General features: G+C 44.4%; 1 long non-coding RNA gene across 1 annotated transcript; it reads left to right on the top strand.

Moving 5' to 3' along the window:
- The first annotated feature begins 928 nt into the window (after positions 1 to 928).
- Positions 929 to 4,326, top strand: LOC129646159 (uncharacterized). Its single transcript, XR_008711730.1, has 3 exons — positions 929 to 1,986; positions 3,002 to 3,038; positions 4,088 to 4,326. It is a non-coding gene; the product is annotated as an uncharacterized LOC129646159 (long non-coding RNA).
- The last annotated feature ends 3,227 nt before the right edge of the window (positions 4,327 to 7,553 follow it).

The raw sequence follows: 7,553 nt of genomic DNA, 5'->3' as shown, positions 1-7,553 counted from the left end.
TCAAGAGGCTCTTTAGTTCTTCTTCACTTTCTGCCCTAAGGCTGGTGTCATCTGCATCTCTGAGGTTATTGATATTGCTCCCAGCAATCTTGATTCCAGCCTGTGCTTCCTCCAGCCCAGCCTGTCTCATGATGTACTCTGCATATAAGGTAAATAAGCAGGGTGACAATATACAGCCTTGATGTACTCCTTTTCCTATTTGGAACCAGTCTGTTGTTCCACATCCAGTTCTAACTGTTGCTTCCTGGATACAGGTTTCTGAAGAGGCAGATCAGGTGCTCTGGTATTCCCATCTCTTTCAGAATTCTCCACAGTTTATTGTGATCCACAAGTCAAAGGCTTTGGCATAGTCAAGAAAGCAGAAATAGATGTTTTTCTGGAATTCTCTTGCTTTTTCGATGATCCAGTGGATGTTGGCAATTTGATCTCTGGTTCCTCTGCTTTTCTAAAACTAGCTTGAACATCTGGAAGTTCATGGTTCATGTATTGCTGAAGCCTGGCTTGGAGAATTTTGAGCATTACTTTACTAGCGTGTGAGATGAGTGCAATTGTGCGGTAGTTTGAGCATTCTTTGGCATTGCCTTTCTTTGGGATTGGAATGAAAATTGACCTTTTCCAGTCCTGCAGCCACTGCTGAGTTTTCCAAATTTGTTGGCATATTGAGTGCAGCACTTTCACAGCATCATCTTTCAGGATTTGAAATAGCTCGACTGGAATTCCATTACCTCCACTAGCTTTGTTCGTAGTGATGCTTCCTAAGGCCCACTTGACTTCACATTCCAGGATGTCTGGCTTTAGTTTGTGATCACACCATGATGATTATCTTGGTCGTGAAACTCTTTTTTTGTGTGTAGTTTTTCTGTGTATTCTTGCCACCTCTTCTTAATATCTTCTGCTTCTGTTAGGTCCCTACCATTTCTGTCCTTTATTGCGCCCATCTATGCATGAAATATTCCCTTGGTATCTCTAATTTTCTTGAAGAGATCTCTAGTCTTTCCCATTCTATTGTTTTCTTCTGTTTATTTGCACTGATCATTGAGGAAGGTTTTCTTATCTCTCCTTGCTATTCTTTGGAACTCTGCATTCAAATGGGTATATCTTTCCTGTCGCCTTTGCTTTTCACTTCTCTTCTTTTCACAGCTATTTGTAAGGCCTCCTCAGACAGCCATTTTGCTTTTTTTGCATTTCTTTTTCTTGGGATGGTCTTTATCCCTGTCTCCTGTACAATGTCAAGAACCTCTGTCCATAGTTCATCAGGCACTCTGTCTATCAAATCTAGTTCCTTAAATCTATTTCTCACTTCCACTGTATAATCATAAGGGATTTGATTTAGGTCATACTGAGAGAGTCATTTCCTAGGCAGGTTGATAAGGAGTCTAGGTGTCCCCAAGGAGAGAGGGGTCTGGAATTCTCAAGGAGGAAGAAAGGACAAACTTTTTTTCCTTCTCTACATTCCTTAGGATTATATAACAATAATGTATCCTGCCTGAGGACAGTCTCTGGATTAAGGACAGCCTCTGGATTAGATTTTCTGGCTAATTCTGTTATCCTAAAATGTACAGTATGGGAGTAGACCTGGTCTTTACAAGGATTGTATAACAATAATGTATCCTGCCTGAGGACAGTCTCTGGATTAAACCTTCTGGCTAATTCTGTTACCTTAAAATGTAAATTATGGGAGTAGGTCTGGTGAGGTCTTTACAACCTCCAGACATTCTTTGGATTCATTGGAGAGTATATAACTTCATTGCTAACACTAGCAAGTGGGTACTCTTTCTGCCCTCTTCTGATGCCTATGTCAGAAGCTTTCTCTATCTCCTTTATACTTTAATAAAACTTTATTACACAAAAGCACTGAGTGATCAAGGCTCGTCTCTGGCCCCAGATTGAATTCTTCTCCTCCGAGGGCCAAGAATCCTGGTGTTTTCATGTGATTCAACAACAGCTTTTCATCTCTGGGGCTCATCCAGGATCCTTCAGGACAAGGTAAGGATGCTTGGAGCTCTAGTTCTTTGTTCTCTTAGCAAACACGTTTTCTGCTGTGCTTTACTAACTCTATGGTGTGCTTGTGTGAATGAATGACATGCCCTGCGTGAAGCTAGTAAGGAGCTCTGCTCTGCGGTTCCATGGTGATCTCATACGGCTTATGACAGAAACCTGTTGGGGGGGGTGTAATACTGACCTTCCAATGCCAAGAGGCACCCAACGTCTCCTTCAGGAACCGACCAGAAATGGGCAAAGCATGTGGACTGAACTCTCCTTTCTCGGTCAAACTTTTCGGTCTCTTTGACCATTTCATAACTCCTTGGGAATTAGAAGTACTAACCTAATCTGTCAGATCATAGACTTTCAAGGGGCTTGTGATCTATATGGTTACTGTGTACTGTGGCTTAGGTCCCAAACTTGGATTGGTAGCCAAGAAAGCATCTAGCCTCGCTAGGAATCAAAAGTTAGGAAGCTAGATGGAGCTCTAGCTCCAAGAACATCTCTGAGGTTAAAGGTTATTCAGATTGGGACTGCAATGGGATTTTTCCTTTGGTAACGCTGGCTCTTAGTGGATCAGAGGAGGCTCTTATACTGGTGTGGTGATGCTTGGAAAGAACATCTCCGTTTTATGTTTGTGTAGGTCTTATTGTGGTCAGGAAATACTCAGGGTCGTGCACAGGCACTCAGGTGACAAATGTTTTCCTCAGCAGTCTTAGCTTGGGAGGCATTCCGGAAGGTTACTCTGATTGCACCCTGGGTGGCTTCAGAGGCAAGCAAGGTTAAGGGTAAAGAGCTGGATGTCAAGTAGGGATGCTATCAAGTCTACATCCCCACCCCATCTCAGTGGTTGAACCAGGAGGGACGAATAAACGGTGACTGCATCAGTAATGGACAGACTAAGTCCGACCAGGAAGGAAAAGCTTTTGGTGTAAAGTCTGTCTACACCCCCATCTAGAGCAGGGAGGGACGCCTCTGGTAGAAAAATGGCCCTGGTCACTTTTTTTCTCTCTTACAGATGGGAGCTAACAATTCCAGCCTCACTCCTTTGAACTGTATCCTGAAAAACTGGGATAGATTTGATCCCCAGGGCTTAAAGAAGACACACCTGGTCTTCCTATGTGATACTGCATGGCCACAGTATCCATTGGAGGATGGCGAATGATGGCCAGTTGGAGGGTCTTTTAAGTATAATACTGTTCTACAATTAGACCGGTTCTGTAAGGAACAAAGGAAATGGGTAGAAGTAGCATATGTGTTGCCCTTTTTTCTCTCTGCAAAATATGCCAGACTTATGTTCTAAGGGTATAGATTTGGGCATGAAACCTTCAGCTCCCTCCTGTCCTCCTACTTTGCCCCCATACCTGGGGCTCCAAGCTGAGCAAACTGAAAGCCAGAGAACCCACCTCAGAAGGGTTGCCTTGGTCTCAGTGGAAATCCAAACTGAGATTCAAACTGCCCACGTGGAGGTCTGTTGGGGGCCGGCGTCAGGCACTCCGCCCATGGCAAAGGTCATGAGGAAGGAGGCTCGACATACGCAAAGGCGGGATCGAGCCTCAGGAGTCCCCCTGGAAATCCTCGAGCATCTACCCCCATAACCAGAGCCTGCCTACTTTACTACTTTGTGCTCTCACCTACACCTCTGACTTTACGGGGGGCTGTCCCCCACCACCTCTTTCGGAGAAGGAGTTAACGTAGAGCTCCAGTTAATAAAAACTCCTGGGCGTGACAAGAGTGTTTTAACCTACAAACTCCTCTGAAGGTTCTCTAGCCTGCCTGACAAGCTTGTCCGGCCACATGTGATTGCTCACAGCCTCCCAACCGTGAGAGGCATGAGATGCTTTAAACCTTCTAAAAACAGGTTCCTTAGAAAAGTTAGAAAACCATTAGTATAGGTATAGTGGGCTGATTAGAAATTGTATTGATGAAGGGTTTTTCATTTGTTGAGCCAATGTTTGCTGCTAAGTCTCCACATCTCCTGCCCTTACATACATTAATGAATATATAGAAGAAATAAGTATTAACCTTTGATATTAATCATGTTGGATCTTAGGCTAAGTAAATTCTTTCCTTAATTAAAACCCACTACACCCTCACCCTATAGGAATGTAACTTTATTTGGGTGGTGTCTGTTTTAAGAATAATCACCCCTGGAGAAATAAGTGTCCTGGTTGACTGACTGCTGTCACGAGGAGAGGGTCATAAATTGTCAGCAGGCCCCCTGGCCAGAAGATGATGTAACACCCCTAAGACCTCTATATACATTTGTATGCAGCACCTGACTTTGATAAAAGTCAGGACTGCTGACCCCACATGACTTTTGCATAACATCTCAGTGTATAAAAGTAGACCATGGAAAATAAAGAATTGGGATCAGTTTCTCGAAATACTGGTCTCCCCATGTCGCTCTCTCTCTCACTCTGGCTGAGTCTCCATCTGGAGCGCGGAACCTGCCATGCTTACTAATTATGCCTGGGCTTCTAAGATCTGACGGGGGAGGCCTCAGTGTCTCCTCTCCTTTGGGAGAACGGAAGGACGCCTGCGGCCTCCGTAAGTGGTGCAAACTTCTTGTCTTAAAGTTTTATTGGTCTCCCGTGTAAACCAAGCTACTCAGCCTCTTTTCTCCACTGAATTTACCTACTGAGCTATCCTCATTCTATTACTCTTTATATCTTTAATTAATATCTAATTGAAGCTATTGTATCCTGATCCTCGCCGAGGCCATCCCCGCTTCAAATACCCTGGATCAGCCGGGGCTGGACCCCGGCAGAGGTCCAAACAACTCCTGTCTCAGTATGACCTCAGACTAGTCTGGTTTCAGTAGAAACTCAGACCATCGAAGTAAGAGATGAGATGGAGGACAGGAGACAAAAAGAAGAAAAACAGGTTTCTCCAATCTATCCCTGGGATCATATGCGCAGAGCAGCCAGAGAGACTGAGGAACAACCACACAAGCTGTTGCCTTTTTATGAAACACCCACCGGGAGAAATAATCAGTCTGTGAGAGTTAATAAGCCTTTTTCTTATCAAGAAATACAAAGAATCAAGAAGGATCTGGGAGACTATTTAGAGGACCCAGAAAAATATATTAGAGCTTTTAAAGGTGTTACTCTGCTTTATGATCTCACTTGGAAGGATGTGATGTATATCTTGGGACAAACGTTGACTCCCAAGTCAAAGACTCGAGTTTTGGGAAAAGCGGTTGCTTATGGAAATGAATGGCTTGGTAATGAATCAGTAGGGAAGAGGGAGAATGAGATAGCGGCCCTCCCCACTTGGGAATCAGGCGGTCCCAACTATAGTACCAGACTGCGACTACAACACAGCTAAAGGAAGATGGGATCAGAGTCATTTTGTTAGATGTATTCTTTTTTTTTTTAATTTTATTTTTTAACTTTACAATATTGTATTGGTTTTGCCATATATCAAAATTAATCCACCACAGGTATACCTGTATTCCCCATCCTGAACCCTCCCCCCTCCTCCCTCCCCATACCATCCCTCTGGGTTGTCCCACCCAGAGGTGCACCAGCCCCAAGCATCCAGTATCGTGCATTGAACCTGGACTGGCGACTCGTTTCGTATATGATATTATCATGTTTCAATGCCATTCTCCCAAATCATCCCACCCTCTCCCTCTCCCACAGAGTCCATAAGACTGTTCTATACATCAGTGTCTCTTTTGCTGTCTCGTATACAGGGTTATTGTTACCATGTTTCTAAATTCCATATATATGCGTTAGCATACTGTATTAGTGTTTTTCTTTCTGGCTTACTTCACTCTGTATAATAGGCTCCAGTTTCATCCACCTCATTAGAACTGATTAAAATGTATTCTTTTTAATGGCTGAGTAATCTTGAAGGACTTAGGCAGGCGCGTTCTAAGCCTTTAAACTATGGCATATTGGCAGACAGAACAGGAGGAGAAAGAAGCTCCTGGTAAACTCCTAGACAGACTGAGAGAAGCCCTTCGCAGATTCACTGAGATTGATCCTGAAAGTGAGGAGCGAAAAATGATCTTAAAGGATAGATTTCTCACTCAGTCGGCTCCAGATATCCGCGGTAAGCTATTAAAATGGGCGTATGGACCAAATCAGTCTTTAGATACTCTGTTACAACTGGCTCAGACAGTCTATTATGGTAGGGAATATGAGGAAAAGAAAGAAAGGCAAAAAAAAAAGACAAAGGAAAAGGCAGAAGCCTTCGCCATGGCTATGAAAAACGTTCTTAAACAGCCTGAGAAAAATGCCCGGAGGGGCCCAGGTGAAAAGGGATGGCCTTGCTATTATTGTGGAAAGGAAGGGCACCTCAAGCGGGATTGCCCTCAGGCATCTAAGCCACCCCCTGCTCCATGTCCGGTCTGCAAAGGACCACACTGGAAGAGAGACTATCCCCAGAGGCATAGGTCTCCAGGGTCGGACTCTCAAGACAATCAAGACTGAAGGTTTCCGGGGGTCTCCACACAAGCTCCCGTCCTAATTACACCTGAGGAACCCCGGGTATTAATAATTGTGGGGGGCCAATCCGTCGATTTCCTTTTAGATACTGGGGCAACTTATTCTGTGCTTGCTGAAGCCCCTGGCCCTCTTTCTTCCCAATCCGCTTCCATAATGGGACTGTCTGGATGAGCCAAAAGGTATTATTTCAGTTATTCTTTATCTTGCAACTGGGATTCTGTGCTGTTTTCACACGAGTTTCTGATCGTGCCAGAATCTCCCTCACCCCTTTTGGGAAGGGATATACTGAGCAAGGCAATGGCACCCCACTCCAGTACTTTTGCCTGGAAAATCCCGTGGACGGAGGAGCCTGGTGGGCTGTAGTCCGTGGGGTCGCTAGAGTCGGACACGACTGAGCGACTTCACTTTCACTTTTCACTTTCATGCATTGGAGAAGGAAATGGCAACCCACTCCAGTGTTCTTGCCTGGAGAATCCCAGGGACGGGGGAGCCTGGTGGGCTGCCGTCTATGGGGTTGCACAGAGTCGGACAGGACTGAAGCGACTTAGCAGCATACTGAGCAAGGTTCATGCCTCTGTTTTCATGAATATGGAGCCCTCCCTTTCTCTCCCTTTAGTTGAACAAAATGTAAATCCTAGAGTATGGGCTGATGGAAAATCTGTGGGTCGAGCACAAAATGCTATTCCTGTAGTTGTTAAGCTCAAAGACCCGCACATATTTCCACATAAGAAGCAGTATCCACTGAAACCTGAGGTTAAGGAAGGATTAAAACCCATCATCGAAAATTTAAAGGAGCAGGGACTATTAATTCCCTATAACAGTCCTTGCAACACTCCTATTTTGGGTATAAAGAAATCAAATGGTAAATGGAGACTAGTTCAAGATTCACGAATAATAAATGAGGCTGTAGTTCCTTTACACCCCGTGGTGCCTAATCCTTATACTCTATTGTCTGAAATTCCTGAACGGGCCAAATATTTCTCAGTAATTGATTTAAAAGATGCCTTCTATTCAGTGCCTTTGGCGGAAGAAAGTCAATTTCTATTTGCCTTTGAAGACCCTACCCAGTCAGCTTCTCAGTTAACCTAGACAGTTTTGCCCCAGGGATTTCAT

The sequence above is a fragment of the Bubalus kerabau genome, chromosome 3, assembly GCF_029407905.1.
Source record: "Bubalus kerabau isolate K-KA32 ecotype Philippines breed swamp buffalo chromosome 3, PCC_UOA_SB_1v2, whole genome shotgun sequence".
NCBI lineage: Eukaryota > Metazoa > Chordata > Mammalia > Artiodactyla > Bovidae > Bubalus > Bubalus kerabau.
This window is presented reverse-complemented; position numbering and strand designations above follow the sequence as displayed.